The sequence below is a fragment of the Cydia pomonella genome, chromosome 15 (genome assembly GCF_033807575.1).
Source record: "Cydia pomonella isolate Wapato2018A chromosome 15, ilCydPomo1, whole genome shotgun sequence".
NCBI classification, from domain to species: Eukaryota; Metazoa; Arthropoda; class Insecta; order Lepidoptera; family Tortricidae; genus Cydia; species Cydia pomonella.
Genome location: NC_084717.1, coordinates 2,844,066 through 2,861,994, shown reverse-complemented (window position 1 = coordinate 2,861,994; position 17,929 = coordinate 2,844,066). Strand labels below are relative to the sequence as shown.

The following is a 17,929-nucleotide window of genomic DNA, read 5'->3' as shown; positions in this document are numbered from 1 at the left end:
TGTTACTATTACCAATAGAACTCACTACAATTTCGCTTGCTTTTGGAACGAACTTCCTTATCGCACGGTACGGACCTGGCGGGCAGTTTTTATTTGAATTATGTATTACGAGTGCTCCACACCGCAGATGATACATTTTACAATACATACAATACAATACAAATACTCTTTATTGCACACCTTAATACAGAAAACAATACAAAGAATACAGCAACTCAGTTAGAGGTAAAAGCGACCTCTTCCCGACAATCTTTGGGTAGCGAAAATTGCCTATCGTTATAAAAAAAAAAAAAAAAAAACGAGAGAAATACACAATAGCTAAATGACTACTATTATGCAGTGAAGTGAAAAACTAATCTTGATCCGCGTTCAACCATGTTTTAATCAACACCCGGCCTTCCTTCGTGATTTTTAGTAAAGGCCAGTTATTTCGTTACCAACAGCAACTACCGAACAATGTCATGTTCTACAGCACACTTAAAAGTTACTACTGAACAAACACCTGACATTGGGAAAATCATTATAAATTTCATGGAGGTCATATTTTATAAAACTTTTTAACAAAAAATATAACCGACTTCAGAAATTACCAAAAGCGCCATACATGTACCTATAACATTTGAAGAGTTCCCTCGATTTCTCCAAGATCCCATCATCAGACCCCGACTTGGTGCCAACGGGACCATCTCGGGGTTATACCCGTTCGATTAAAAAAAAAATTTGAAAATCGGTTCACGATTCTCGGAGATATTGAGTAACATACATACAAAAAAAAACAGTCGAAACTCCTGCTTTTTTGAAGTCGGTTAAAAAGGAGAAGAATTCATCTCATGTTTCATGGTAAGGGCGATTGGCTCTCGAGTGACGGTGGAACATCGGACTCGCCGCGTCGTCGGCAACAGCCATTATTAATGTGTCCGACGGAATCAGTGGACGTAAGCGTGCAAGTAGCCAATTGGATAAAAATGTTTGCAAACATGATAATAACGACTCATTTGACGGTGATGACTACGTACTACGTGTATCTCTCCGCGTTTTTGGTATCTGACTGAAGTCTTGATAAGTATCAAAGTTAACTGACTAACGCTATAAGTACCCAAGCTGAATTGATAAGTTCCAATGATGTCTTGATAAGTTCCAAATATGTCTTGGTGTACCACAGATGTCGTGACAAGTACCAAGGGTGTCATGGTAAGGGTGATTGGCTATCGATTGACGATGGAGCGTCGGTTTCGGTGCGTCATCGGCACCAGCCATTATTAATGTGTCCGACGGAACCAATGGACGTAAGCATCTGAGTGGTAAATTTGGTAAAAATGTTTGCAAACATGATAATTACAGCACATAGCGCACTCATAAGCAATGAAACGGGTCAGTTTTCAAAACATTCGCCATTTTTAAATTTGTTGAACTGCTTTAATCTGTGATGAAAAGCTCCATTTAGACGGTACAAAAACTTGCATGCAATATTAAATTCATTGCTAATTACTGAGTACATTGACTTTAGTCGATCGAGTTAATAACGCAATGTAATAAAAATAGCATGTAAGTTCTTGAACCGTCCAAATTTGGCTTATCCATAATATATTGCAGTTCGTTACGGTACAATATATGAAATATTTATTCAGCCTACAATTTCGTCAGAGAGCCAAAATTCATGACAAACGTTAAAATATGCTAATTTGGTGCACAAAGGCCGTCGTCCACGGAGCGTCACACGGTTCATGTGCTAACCAAGTTTAACTGAATACGAATACAGTCACATGCAATAACAGCTCCCAGCTGCCAGAGCTCAACGAGGGGGGGATGTTAGGGTCGGCAACGCGCATGTAACTCCTCTGGAGTTGCAGGCGTACATAGGCTACGGAGAATGCTTACCATCAGGCGGGCCGTATGCTTGTTTGCCATCGACGTATTATAAAAAAACATTGACGGCATCATTAGTCTAGTCAATCGTGACCCTGCCTAGGAGCAGGTCCAGGGTTCGAATCTTTGTAAGGGATTTGTGTGTTTGTAACAAATATTTGTTCCTGAGTTTCACATCAGATAACCACGGGCGAAGACTGGACGCAAGCGACACAAATCAAGGCCATTCATACATTGCGCTCGACCAAATGTACCCGGTGTACACAGTACCCGGTGATAAATATTGCACATCGGTCTTTAGAAAGAGAATATGGGAGACAACGAGAGAGAAAAAGACAACGGTCTAGGAAGCTGAAATTCCGATGTGCAATATTATGAACGGCCTTCATTTGCTGGTCGCTGCACCACGCGCTGCTTGCGTCCAGTTCGCGTCCTAAGGATTTGTTTGAGCTGATTGTCAAAGAGGTTCAAAGAGATACAGCAGTATACTCCGGCAAACCGAATAATCGTGTGAGATGGCAGTCCGAGGCTCATCAGTATGAGCCTCGGGGACGCTGCAATCAGTCTTTGACTAGTTGTTTAATCGAATATAGTTGTTAAATAATCCGCTAGATGACGTTGCATGGCCCTGGAATACGCCAACAGGTTGTCTTTTGAGTTTTAATATATTTTTCCTCTGTCTCCCGTTGATCACAAACGCTGTAAAAAGTTTGAAACGTTGCGATGTATTTCAAATTAATTATATGCGTTTGAATAGTTTTATTTTATGGAAAACTAGTAAAGGGCAGCCAAGAAAACTCGGTAAAGAAAAAAAGTGTATCTGATAATCGTCAGAAGGAGGCCTCAAAAACTCGGTCAAGAAAAAAGTTTATGTGATAATTGTCAGAAAGATGATAATTATATGGTTAACCGTAACACTTAAGTGGTAACTGTTGTTTAATAAGTTTAGACGTACATCTCTGGAGCTAGTAAATGGGTCGACAAACTTTTAAAAAGAAGAGCTAAAAGCAGTAAATGACAAGTTTTAGGAATTTCAAAAACGTGTTTAACCTTTTGAGCGACTTGAAGAGCCGCAAGAACCGCAATAGGGTTGTTTCCAATTTTTTGAAACGCTTGTATTACGTTCTATATTAACTAAAAGTTGTCCTAAAATTAAACTTTTCTACTAAAAACGGCTTTAAATATGTTAAATTAACAAAATATATTTTGACAGATGCGTTCGCGCGCCCAAAACGCTCTTTGAAAATTGTGTGACGTCACAGTTTACGGTTTGACACATAACTACATACTCAGGTAATATAATAAATAAATAAAATTTTTATTGGCATTAAGGTAAGTACATTTTAGTGTTGAAGTCCCTGACTTCTGAGCTAGGTAAAAACCTGTGTTACAGAAGTCAGTGTCCTCTCCCAAACATAATAGTAACTATTAAGACATTAACCATTTTCATTTTAGACTTAAAGTAGATAATTAAGGCTTGTTTTAATATTATAAAACAAATGCCATTCTAATAAGAATACAATGCAATTTATTTTACATATATATTTTTTGTGTAGATGTGTGTGTGTGTGTGTGTGTGTGTGTGTGAGTAAATCAGGGTAAGATGCTTTCAGTTTGTACATAGTCTAATGACAGCAACCAGGACTTAAGTTTTTCCTTACACTCATGTTTATTTAGGGGATAAATGTTTAGGGTTTTATTAATCTTATTATATAAAAAGATGCCCATAAATCTTTGTTGCCGTCTGGCCGTAGCTAGTCTACATTTATATGGTGCACAAACATTAGTCAAAGTTCGTTTGCTTGTAATTTTATTTTGATCATAAGGGGTAAGCTTATGCTGCTTTAGCACTAACTGAAGTATAAATAGTTGTCTAACAGAGAGCAATTGACATTGTTTATATAATAGACTCGTTGGATATCTATATGATCTACATGTCATGACCTTCAACAGGGATCTCTGGGCTCTTTCTAATTTTAACATGTGGGTTTTACAAGCGCCACCCCATACAACATTGCAATAACCAATCACTGGCTGAACCAGAGCAACATATACTTTTTTCAATAAAACTAGGTCAGATACATTTCTTAGTTTCTTAAAAATATATACTAATTTTCTTATCCGTGTTGAGGTTAGGTCTAGGTGTGGCTGCCAACTCATTCTGTCATCAAGCAGAACGCCCAGATACTTAATACAGTCAGATTTAGCAATAACAGGTAGGAGATACGAACTGTCAACTGACATTAAATTTGTCATTTGTTGTTTATCGCCTAACTGTCAACAGTGTCAATCCGAGAGTTGTGACGTCATCAGAATCTTCAATGACGTTTCGAGTTTGGTCACGTCACACGTTACGTGACCAAACCGTGATTCGAAGTCATTGGAGGAAATTCTCATTGTAAATCTGTTATTGAACTTTTCTTTTGTGGTACAATAAAGTGTATTTACTTACTTACCTACGTAAGTTATTTAAAATAGTCAAATTAAGAATGAAAATAGCTCGAGTGTACACCGTCACGCCTTAGACTAAGCGTGGCCAACTGTATTAGCATCTGAACTAAGTTATGTAAATTGACCTAACAGAATATACACGTCACTCTGGACTTCACGGCGCTCACACATTAATGCATGTATGAAAACACACTAATGCCGTCAACACACACGGCAATTTGCAGCTAGTCTTTCAACTAGAGTTAAAAGTCCGCAGAAAGCTCAGCTGAATTTCACCTTCCCATACAAACGGAGTTTCATTCTCATTTTAAAACTACGTGTTGGATTGTAATGAAACTTTGCACATACAATGACAACTTCAACATTTATTCAGCAAATAGGCTACAAGGGCACTTTTACACGTCAACATGGAATGGAAGCACCGATCAAACGTTAGTTGTATATATTTACGCAAATATAACACCTAAGTTTATTATAAGCATAACACGAAAACACAAATAGTAAGTTGAAGGCCACTTTAGTTGCTAGTCAGTACCGCTAGTAGCCCTGCGTGTAAGACTGGAATTAGGATCCAATATTTTCTTGTGCTGAGCAAGAATTATTAATTTGTTTTAAAGGTAATTTGGCTAGTATCCTGACGTTGTCATGGCAATAATCAATAAATGGCGTGAAATATATTTTTCATTTGTGCCCTGAAACCCACGTCATTTGTTGTTCTAAAAAGTGTTCAGAAATAATACGTTTGTGCTCTAAGTACATACAAAAAATGTCATATGAGTTTTGGTGAATTTCAGCAAATAAAAAACTGCTTTTTTTGCGTTTTCTGCACACGACACGTTATTACTTTTTACATATTGGGAACAAAACAAAAATTACAACAAATATATTTATTTGCAGATATTTTTATTTTTATTTGCTGATAAAACTTGCAAGTTTCCTTTAAAACTTTAATGTCTGTCAGTAGGTATGTCTAAACCAAGTCACATAGTGACAGCGTTGCAGCCAAAAATGCGTTATTACAGAAATACATTTTCACAAGAATTGCCCTTATTTCTAGACCGATTTCAGAAAACTTTTTAAGATATTCTAGTCTCAAATGCGGTCAAGAATACACCGTTAAAATCTGTCGGGTTCTACCAGCCCACGGTATATTGGCGCGATTAAGACGCACAGGCGAATTAGAATCATATGACATCATTCATTCTTTTAAAAATGGCTTCAGTCCAGTGGGACTATTTCTCCAGTATCAAGGTGTTAGGAGCTTTAAATAATACTAAAATTGTACGGTTAGTACAAGACGGTGTACCTTGATTTTATTAGCCCTTGTAAAGCGATAGCTGGACTTTACAAGGAGCATGTGGACTACCGGCCGTTGACTCCAAAATGGTGGTTAAACGCGTTTCAAGATTAATTCTCCATTCACTGCACACGGTAGTGTTATTATAAACTAATGTGTAAGTTTATAATAAGCAATCGATATTACACTTTAAACAATATTAATAATCAAAAAACAAAGGAATCAATCACGAGGCTAACTAGCGCTCGAACCGGATATCCCAAATGACATCATTTAGATATTTAGATATTAGATATCATATTAGATATCATTTTGGTGTAAAAGTGTGAGTTCGAATTGGCCTCCTATTCGCAATTCATCAATTATCGTTTCCTAAAATGTATTCCAATACCACCAGGAAAATAACAATATTTTTTCCGAACAGATACGTGATGGGCCTGAAAAGAACCGCCTTTTCATTTTCATCTTGATCGAAGGTAAACAATTTGTTTGGAAATCGTATACGCTTTCAATCAAATTCGTAACAAGGTACGTTTATATTTTTTTCTACCTTACCTTGCTTTTACTCGTACATTTCAATATTTATTTCGGTTTTAATTAAATATTTTGTTACTCGGTATTTGGAATGGAAATTTAATAATGCTAAAAAATGCAGCATTCGCAACAGCGTTTTAAGCCTTTATAACTTGTAACATGTAATGTTCACTTAATATTTCTCATTATTAAATAATCGACTATTATATTATTTATAAACCGGCTCAACTAGAAACCCTTAAAGTTTCGCCATGTCCGTCTGTCTGTCTGTCTGTCTGTCTGTCTGTCTGTCTGTCTGTCTGTCCGAGGCTTTGCTCCGTGGTCGTTAGTGCTAGAAAGCTGAAATTCGGCATGGATATATAAATCAATAAAGCCGACAAAGTTGTACAATAAAATCTAAAAAAAAATTTTTTTTGAGGGTACCTCCCCTACACGTAAAGTGGAGGTGGTTTTTTTTTTTTGCTTCAACCCTACAGTGTGGGGTATTGTTGGAAAGGTCTTTCAAAACTAATACGGGTATTCAACAAACATTTTTTGATAAAGTGAATATATTCGGAGATAATCGCTCCGAAAGAAAAAAAAATGTGTCCCTCCCCTCTAACTTTTGAACCATAGATCCAAAAAATATGAAAAAAAAAATCGTGGAAGTAGAGCTTAAGAAAGACATTAAATGAAAACTATAGCGGACATGATCAGTTTAGCTGTTTTTGAGTTATCGCAAAAAGTTTCCCCTTCATAGTAAAAAGACTGTAATTAGGTACTGATTATGCAAATTTGCCTATTTGTTTATCTCGCGTGAAAGGTACCGTTTCATCCCTTGGTTAACAATTTACTATACTTTAAGCTCCAGTTTAGCTTATTGTGACGGAAGAGTAACTACGGAACCCTACACTGAGCGTGGCCCGACATGCTCTTGGCCGGTTTTTTATTTTAAATAAACATTATTAATACTACAAAATACATACACACCAAAATAACGCCGCCTTCGGACTTTCCTTTAATCCGTACCCCTAGTGTAAATAAATTCGATTTCTAAACGTGACGTACGCGTTTGCGTTTAGTCTCATTTTGTATTGGATTTAGTAAGAGCGCGCCAAGCGGGACGTTTTGGAAACTCAAAATCCTATACAAAATGAGACTTAACGCAAACGCGTTCGTCACGTTATGATGTCGATCAAATTTACACTAGGGGTACCGGACCTTTTTGTTTAGATATAGATAGATAGATAGTTTAAAAATAAATAATGGTACATAAATAAATATAGAAATAGAACGTTCAAGGCTACGCTGTACTCTCATCGCCAAATCCATTGTATTATTTAGACGTATATATCGACGACAACAACGTATATGATTCTAATTGAGAAATGACAACTTTACAGGAGAGCAAAACAGAAGTAGAATCCTTATACTTTTTTTCGTTTTATAGATAATAACCTGAAATTTGGCACACTTGATTATTATTTTATTTTATTGCTTATTTTATTTTCATATAACTCAATTTAATTGTAGTTTTTGAGAAAATGCAGATAGTCCACTGGATTAAGTTATAACTATTTGCTCACCGTTGTGTATACTGTTCTATTTACCACTTAGAATATTAAACTTGGTTACAATTTTCTTTAAAAACTACGTAAGCAGGTCTATCTGGTACTTAGAACATTATACTTGGTTACAATTTTCTATAAAATCTACGTATGTAGGTCTATCTGGGACTTAGAATATTATACTTCGTAAAGAAAGTGTCCGACTCACTATAAAAGGTTCTATGTGTGAATTAGGTTATCAAATTTAAGTCATTTATTCTGATTATTTTTCTAAATTATATAACATAGTTTTGACGCGCCGTTTTTTATTTAATTTTTGGTTACATAATTATTGTTTATAAATCTGCATAATTATAATTTTGACACATTTTGCAGATAGAATCATATTCGACATTAGTTTTATAGCTTAATAATTATGAAGAAAGTACTAAATGAAAGTAAAAGTATATTGGATGTGTTATTTATTCAATAAAATGTAATAAAAAAGTAAACTTGTTACTAAAATCTTTCATATCAGTCTTAATCACGGAATTAGTCAGGAAAAAAGGAGCACCTTTTAACATTGTTCATACTTATTTACCTTAATTTTTACTATCACATTGATCAATCTTCTTTTACATCACATAAGTTATCAGTCTTTCTGACAAAATTACGTATTCAAACAAGTCTTTTCGCATGCATAACATTAAAATAAACAATGTCTCACAATATAAAAAAAAAAAAACAAAGATAATATTCTTCACCTTGGAAAATAAGTGAAATAATAAGAGACATGTTCTCAGCATAAATATAATTATTTTATTTTTTATAAAAACACAAATAATAGAAATAACAATCTAATAGTCAAAAGTTAACCAAAGCTCTGACTCAGGAACTTCAATAATTAATATTTGTACTATCACATCCTTTATCCTAGAATTGAATTGTAAGTCTTTCTGAAAATATTATAATATATGTACTCATACAAATCTTTTTCAAAACATAAAAAATGCCTCACAGCTGAAAAAAAACAAAAATATGAATTTGCTAATCCGCAAAAAGATAACGTGTGCTATTCAATCAGTGCTAACCCGTTATACTTACTTGCGTATTATGCCCGACAACTGAATAGGGGTTCAGTTGTCGGGCGTCAGCATCTCTCATCTCCAGCATCTCCTGAGGATGCCTCGTAGAGAGGCGAAACACTTTTGGTGGTGAGTTGTTATATTTATTTGCGTATTTATTTTTGCAGTGGGAGGGTGTAAACATTAATTGCATCTAAAAATACGCAAGTTATACTAACGAGTTAGAACTGACACTAGCACGTTATCTTTTTGCGGATTAACAAAGTAATATTTTTTATTTTAATTAGTATGGATTTCCGCAAAGTAACACCTGATTCTATTAATTATTTAAAAACCTAAAAAACAAAATGTGTATAATTTTACAAAACAAAAAGACATAATATTCTTCTTAGAAAATAATGTTAACATCTTATATTTCGAACGTTGGCTATCCAACTTTTTCCATTTTTGCTTCTTTTTTCCAGGGTTAGGATTACTTTAACACCCTTGTGTGACCTTTTTTTGTGCACTTGGGTTGATTCATCACTCGACTCAATCTCATTTAAAGAATCCATAGATGATGAATCCAAACGGAGTCGCTTGGGTTTTTGTCTTTTCTTTTAATTATTTTTTTTTGTTTAATATTTGCTTTCTAATATAATAATTTTCAGTGTCACTTGAGTCGGAAATTATTGGCGTCTTATTAAAATTAACACAACTTTCGGGCATGCTCATAGGTTTTATAATTATAGAATTCATAAGACTGTTAAGATCAGAAAAATTATGGGGCAACGGACTGTTACTATATGTTGTACACTAGTGCATTCGTTGACTGGGTCGAGTATGTGATTTCACCGAATAAAACGAATGATGATGGTGCTAATACAGCATTCGATATGTTCTCTGCTCTCCAACTCGTTAATACTTTTAAACATACTTTCACCTGCACTATAATCAGAGTCATTAACAAAACATGGTATGGAGATTTGATTCTCAAATTGACTTGATATGCTTGTATTAGTGGAATGCGTATCTTTTGGCTCCTCAAACGCAGTTGGCAGTGCTCTTTATAATTCCTCGCATGATGCTTCGTCCATCCTTAGTGGTGACACTGAAAGTCAAATACCATGCATATTAAAAGCAACATAAGCTTTAACATTATGTGCATATATTTATACGTAAAGCTCTATTCGTGGTGCAAAGTAAACAGTGATCAAAATAAGGATTAGCTATACAACAAATCTGCCCGTATAAAACCTTAATCTGCGATAGTTATTATATTACACATAGCATATCATTATAACATAATATTACGCTTACGCTTTTTAATGTTTCAATTAGAACTTGCAATGACAGTTATAAATAGCAATAGTCATACTATTATGAGTGTGTACAAAAATGAATTCTAAAAGGTAAATAGTTCTAAGTGACTGATTAAATGGCGTAAACAATTCTAAGTCGCACATAGATTTACGTGCTTTGTTAACTACAGCTATTATAGTAACGTATATAGTTCTCAGTGGCAGATAGTCCTGTGTACGTAGTTCTCTTAAATAATACTTTACACGTATGTAGGTATATGTGTCACATAGAACACTTTATACATTTTTAGGCATATAAACGCAAAAATATAAAAAAAACCTAAATAAATATTACATACCTCCATTTATTGTGGTCGATTTATTTAGTTCTGTTTTGATGCAATCCGTACCCGATCTTTTTGCTGCTGATTTTAATGATTCCAACCGTCTCGCACGTTTCTCCTTCATGATTAACAAACTTATATTTGTAGTTAATTGATCGATCGAATGAATTCAACAAAATTCTTAACAGAAACTCAAAATTAAGAAAAAAGTTACGTAACAACATGTTAATATTCTCTAAAAAACGATCAAATCTTTCACAACCCATGACTAGCCGGTCGGCCGCGAACTGAGTGCGATGTGGTAAATAGCGCTCCGTGCGCGCGAGTGACTAAGATGGCATTCATCGTGTACGATTCGATGTGGCACTTGGAATGGTGTTCGTGTTAGTATACAAATTTTTGACTCATATGGCACTGTATGCGTCATTTAAAAATCTATACTAAGTGACATTTTAAGAAAATTTTTATACCAGGCGATAGGTTTCGGCTTCTAGATTATTATGCTGCAGCTTACGTAGTTCGAACCTTTTAGCACTTTGCACCTTGTACGTTGTTGTCGTCGATATGGGCGAACGAACGTACAAGTATGTAATAAATTTCACATCCTGGACACCCGATCCATTAGTGAGTTCCACACTATCGTGAGGCTGATTCTGATTCAAGAATTTGATATGGTTTTCGTCTTATTTTAATACGAGCTTGAGTTGTGTTGGCATCTCACGCGCACTAATAAGTGCAAGCAAAATGCCACGAGACAACTCCTCAATCTCCTGGTTGCATTCCGCACGAGGCGCTATTGCTGATCGCTTTTCACCACAGAAAACAAAAACTACACTATTTAAATAAAAAAGGAAAAAAGAACAAAAAATATCTACTTGAAGTAAATAAACACTTGAAGTGTGTGGCAGATTTAGTTCAACGCAATCTTTCCTCACACAGTTGTCAGTTCGCTACGACACTTAAGAGGCAACAGGAGTGGTCATTTCTCCATACAAACGTACTCGACTGTTTCCTCCGTGATTTTTGAAGCAAGAGTAATGACTTTTTCATCACAGATTATTATTTTTAATATCTGTGTTGGACTGTTTAGCTTTTTTGATATTTTTGTTTCTTAAGGCGCTAGTGTACTTCAAATATTCACAAAAATGGCCTAATTTTCGAGGCCGCAAAGAGAAAAAAAAACTGACATCTATTAGCCTAAAAAGCAAAACAGTCCGACACAGATAATTTAATGACCATTTAGATCTCAAAATTTCGTCAAATCTGGTTACGTTTTGGAGGAGGAAACAATTGAGTACGAAACATTGTTTTTTGAGATTTTTACGCAGATTTTTTTTGCCAAACCTGGTGTTGTCCTTATCGCACTAGTTTTAGGTGCCAGTGCTACTTCCATTAGCGAGACGGATATATTCATCTAAAATATTAACATCTCAGCTCCCGTATCCTCAGTTTTAAATTCCAAAAATGGAGTGCAAAGCACCAGTCTAATAAAAAATATCGTCCATGGGGACATTTCAAAGTGCTTTCGTAAGCATTTCGTAGTGTTTCATAGTGTGCGTGTTGGCGACAATGGTTTCATAGTAATCCATCGCTTAAACTGTTTATTATTTCATTTTCTGTGCTGCTCACACTGCTCAAGGTCGTATCAAAATAAGAAAGAACACTATATCATATTACGAAATCGGAATCGGCCTCCGTAGTATTTCATGATCTCGCGTTTGAGGGAAACCATATCGCCTCTATTTCGGGATTACACCAACAAATAGGTTATTTATTGATTGCCCACTTTACATAGTTGCTGACTCTGGGGAACATCAGAGAATCTATACCTACATGATACATTTAGTAACGTAAGAGAAATATGAATATATTTAAGTATCTTAGGGCGTGTGCACAAATCACGCGAGGTTTTTTCGGCTACTTTTTGACTACTACGGCTACTTGACAATAGATATCGCGACGAACGAAAAGTCTAGTGCTCAACAATTTTGAGCTAATAATTATAACCGGATTAACCGGAACTCTATTATCAACCCGCTACTTGATACTAGATGTTGACTACGAAAATAATAAGGGTTTGGCGTTGAAACTCTAGGTCCATGGGGTCCCAGCGCGTACAAGTTTTTTGGAGAAATCGCGAAACGTCTAGTTGACGTAACTGGTGACCGAAGAGCTGGCGGCTTCCTCGCACAACGTATCAGTATTGCGATACAACGAGGAAATGCCGCCAGCATCCTTGGTACAATGCCTCAAGGGCCTATTTTAGATATAAGCTAGTTATAGTAATCATCTGTATATATCCATTATGTATATTGTTATTGTCAATAAACAGAAAGGAAAGGAAACTTGGAAAGGAAACAGATGTATAAAAAAAAGAAAAAAGAAAGAAAGAAAGGTATATGGAGTGCTATGCTTAATTATTTCTATGTGCCACCAGCCACATGCCAACTTCACTTTACTAATGAATTGTTAAACGCGTTCGTCCTCTTTGTTAAACTCGACATGGCGTACAAAGACCAAACTTTCGTATAATTTAGCAGGATGCTTTAACGTCAAAAACCGCTAAGTCAGAAGTTGAAGGTATCGACGCAATTTAACTGTACAGAGTATAGAAGGTAGACGTAAGGAATAGAATCTCCATGTACCAAAAAGTGTCCGTCAAAAAACCCTAAATAGGTGGCGCTACAATACCTATAATACTTGGAAAAAAAAACAAATCATAGACAGCGCACTTCACTCCGTCAATAACGCCTACGTTCTTACTCTGGAGAGATTTGGAACTATTATTTATAGCTTAGAGCTAGACTCTTTTGCAAACAGTACCTATGGAGATTGTATTCTTTACCTCTACATTCCATAGTACAGAGAGTACGAAACATGTCAGCCAAATATGGTATAGAAAGTAGTGTAATTTAGAAATAATAAAATAACACTAAATTAATACTGAACCTAGTATAAACTAAAAAATATATATTTTGTTACTGTTATGCAAACATTTCTTTCATTTCAGTGTAACTTCTGCCTTTCAACTACAAAGTTGAAAGGCAATGTAATCAGATACAAATTTTGAGTTGTTTCCTTATGTTAGCTAGTAGAGTTGACTTTTAAATAATGATTTTGAATGATAATTTTATTAATTCATTCATTTGGATTTGATTTAATTTGAATATTTTGGTATTTTGTAGTTAATAGTTTCTTCGCGTTGGTGTGGTGAAAAATTTTGTGTTTCACTCGGAGGCAAAGTTTGTTTAACCGCAAAGGTAACGCTCAAGATCCCATTTCTCGAACTACTCGCTATGCTCGTGGTTCAATTTCGGAATCTTTCGCTTGCTCGGGTATCAATATTAGCACGAGCGGTTAAACAACAACTTTGCCCCCTTGTAAAACAAATATCTATTTCCACGCCGACACCCAAAAAGAACAAAATAACGCTGGAAAAGGTGTTTTATTTCTTATCAACAAACAAAGTTTGAATAAATTTTAAACCATGAAACTGTGAAACATGCTTTGCCGTATTTGTCTACATTTTCGTTTTGCATCACTGTCTTTAATATCGCAAAAGAAAGTGATGCAGCCACATTTTCCTAAATATAACGGTCAGCAAAGAACTAAAATATAAACTATAGAAGTCTGGCTAGAGTTCTGGGTAGAGTGGATCCATGCACTATTTTTGAGTTTACATATTCCGAAAATCGTACAAAAATTTTCACAAGTAAATGCGCTGAAAATGAAACAAGGATTTTTTTAAATGAAGCTACAATGTAAAACCAATTGATAGAAACAAACTGTATTCGGCTTCCAGAAAGTTCCATTTGTATATCTTAAATATGTTTTTTTACTATGGTTCCAGTATGTGGCCCAATCCAATAAGTGACAATATTTCCTGTAGTTGACTTTGTGCACCCAGCTCAGATCACCCGGGTTGGCCCCTTGGCCACGAGTCCGACATATCCGTCTTACTTCCCCGGCTAGGCGCAATGCCTTCATGCATTACTCCGCGTAAAAAAGCACTCGTACCTACTAAACGACGAATGAAACGAATATAACGCCAAGAAATATATGAACGTTTTTTCGGTATGAACGTTTTGGTCAAATGTGACGTTTTTCCAGTCAGTAACGCCGAGAGTCTGTGGAATTTGTTATTAAATCAAGCTTGACTGTGCCCGACTTATTTTGAAGAAGGCTACGAGCGCGCTGACGGGAAGACATTAATTTTCTGGATTTTGTAGGAACTAAGTACTTACATATTGTTTTTTGAATAGATTCACTTCATTCAGATACATAATAACCTTCATACGTTCGGCGTGTGCTGAAGTGAGTGTTTAAGCTTTCAAAGGAAATAATTAAATACTGGAAAAAGGGTACTTTTCTAAATAAAATTACTTTAATAGCGAATAACGAAAAGTTTAATTACCTATATATAATCAACACATTTACCTAAATAATTATGTTCTAACTCACTGAGTTAGACTCAGTAGACTTTTATGTGGGCTACCTCGATACAGATCCATTTGAATGTAGGTATTGGATTATTTATTTAGTATAAATTTTATTTTGACACTTGGAGCGACTTTAAACCTCCAAATTTTATTAGTATTAGTACTCTGACATTGGGGACCTTTTACATCTCCAGTTTGAATGTGTTTTTAACCATAGAGACTATACATCTCTATTGTATTGTAGTACCTACTTATTTATTTTAAGATTATTATAATGTAATGTTTACCCAGGTATTGGCTGTTGTATAAATTTATAAATGTTGTTATGTATTTTTCTTGTCACTATATGATGTTACTATAAATGTTGTATTGACTTGTAAAAGAGCCCTTGAGCCCTACTTGCAGAATAATTTTTTTAATTTTGAATTTTGAATTTTTGAATAGTTTTCTTGTGTATTAACGTAATAACTGACTGAGTCATACTCATACTCGTTTATTAGTAAAGTATAAGAATTTTCCATGTCAGCAATTAAAATAGGTTGTACAAGAACAGTTATACGTCAGGTGAAATTAAATATACAATTAACAATGTTACATTAAAATAAAAGGACAAAAATACAAATAAAAATGTCCAGTTAAAATTATCAAGTAATTTGGATAAAATTAAAATCATACAATCAATATTATTAAAGCAACATTATCTAAAATTGTTACATTTAAAAGTTCAGAAATTTAAAAAGCTTGGGCAGTTAACCATATTTTTAATTTATTGTAAAAGAATAGTAACATTTTGTAATATTGTGATATCTATCAGATTCGAATGGGCACTTTTTTTTTATGATAACGGAGGCAAACGAGCGGACGTCTCGCCTGATGGTAAGCGATTACCGTCGCCCATGGACACCCGCAATACTAGAGAGTGGTTAAGTGCGTTGCCAGCCTTTGAGATGTGAATAAGATCTTTTCTTTAATTCTTTGAGTGAGTTAAGTGAAAACGCCCGATTACCTCCCTAGCGACTGAATCACGTGCGTTCTATAAATGGAGGGTGTTTACTTTATCAGCGGATCTCTAAAAACTAAATAGAGCTAAACACAGACGCCGTAAGCGTTACTGTTTCGTGTTTAACATCGTAAATATTTCATGCGGTGCAAACTGGGCTAATTTATGTAGAATTATGGTTGTGTCGATATTTTCAAGCTCATATTTTTATGTATTTCTAACAGATTAACAAAGGTTTTGCATTTTGGTATACTTAGTCATACAAGCCAATTCGAACGTATACTGAAATCAGAATGATATCTTAAATTCAAAAATTTATTCTGCAAGTAGGCCTCAAGGGCTCTTTTACAAGTCAATACAACATTTATAGTAACATTATATAGTGACATGAAAAATACATAACAACATTTACCTGGGTAAATATTGCATTATAATAATCTTAAAATAAATAATTACGACAATACAATAGAGATGTATAGTCCCTATGGTTAAAATTACATTAAATCTGAAGATGTAAAAGGTCCCCAATGTCAGAGTACTAATACTAATAATATTTGGAGGTGTAAAGTCTCTCCAAGTGTCAAAATAAAATTTATACTAAATAAATAAATCGCGTCTGGACTGTTAAGCTAGCAGTCTCATAAACTAATGCTACAGAATACATAACTAGTATGTACCAATCTAATTGATGTCATTCAGTTATCGTGACGCACTATAACTAAAACGCGGTTGTTTAAAAAAAACGCAGCGTTAAGAGGGAGGCAAGTGATTGTCCATACAAAAAGAGAAAACGTTTTTCCACTTCAAGATATTTTCCATTCTGCATGATTTTTTAGCATGTTATTGACAAAATGAAAAACTAGGTTTGTAGGTTTTCCCTTTTTTTTTCCAAATTTCCAAAAAAAAAAAAAACAGTTTTTTTCAAAAATGCGAAACCTATAAACTTAGAATATATTATGCTGAAGCGATCAACATCAAAATCAAAGCGATTTGTTAAGATTTAGTTAGTGGAAACCGTTTTCTCCCAAAATGGAATTTCATAGAAAAATTACCGTTATTTCCTAACCTTAGATTGAGCTAAGCAAAGCTATTCTTCCCTCTAAAACGAGATGCGTTTGCCGTACACCAATTTTACATCAGTACCCCTAGTGTAAATTTAGTCGATAGCGAAACGTGACGTACGCGTTTGCGTTAAGTCTCATTTTGTATGGGTTTTTGAACAGCGCGCCAAGCGGGACGTTTTGGAAAGTCAAAAATCTCATACAAAATGACACTTAACGCAAACGCGTACGTCACGTTTCGCTGTCGAAAATATTTACACTAGGGGTACTGATAATCTAAAGACACTACATTATTTTACGTGGTGAACGCAGCAGTAAGCGCATTGTCATTTTTCCTACATTTCATTGACGCATGCGTTCAACGCTGCGTTTATTGCATAAAACAAACGCTCGCTTAAATAACATTTTTCGGGTATCGTTCTGTACCCCTAGTGTAAATTTATTCAACAGCGAAACGTGACGTACGCGTTTGCGTTAAGTCTCATTTTATATGGGATTTTGAGTTTCGAAAACGTCCCGCTTGGCGCGCTGTTTCTAAATCCCATACAAAATGAGACTTAACGCAAACGCGTACGCCACGTCACGCTACCGAATAAATTTACACTAGGGGTTCTGATGCCAGTGTACGTTCGAATTGGCCTGTAAGTTATATCTAGTATGTAAGTCTTATACCAGTATATTTGTATTTATTTACCTAGATATTAAACAAACTTTTTATCTCAATTAACTTTTCTCAGGTGAGTTGAATCTACTAAGAAGAAGTTAATCAAAGTCAAGTAATTAAGTAAGTTAGTTGTGAAGTAAATTAATAAGGACCCTTGGATATATCTGTGCAGAAAAAAATAACTTAATATTTATGCCATTGACACATTATTGCCATTTATGACTTTGAAATTAGCTGATGTAGTTAACCTTTTCTTTCTGTACTAATAAATAATTATATTTTTATTTTAATAAAGATACTTCATAATTTTGACTGACAAATGACCGACACATTATTCACACATTTTATTAAAATTATTATCAAAAAAATGCAGAGAAGAATT

General features: G+C 34.8%; 1 protein-coding gene and 1 long non-coding RNA gene across 3 annotated transcripts in view; both read right to left on the bottom strand.

Moving 5' to 3' along the window:
- LOC133525566 (neuroglobin-like) overlaps positions 1–17,929 on the bottom strand; it is a 133,400-nt gene that overhangs the window by 83,824 nt on the left and 31,647 nt on the right. The window lies entirely within an intron of this gene.
- Positions 9,656–10,943, bottom strand: LOC133525565 (uncharacterized). The gene is made up of 2 exons (XR_009800588.1): positions 10,399–10,943; positions 9,656–9,849 (listed from the first exon to the last, which is right to left on the bottom strand). It is a non-coding gene; the product is annotated as an uncharacterized LOC133525565 (long non-coding RNA).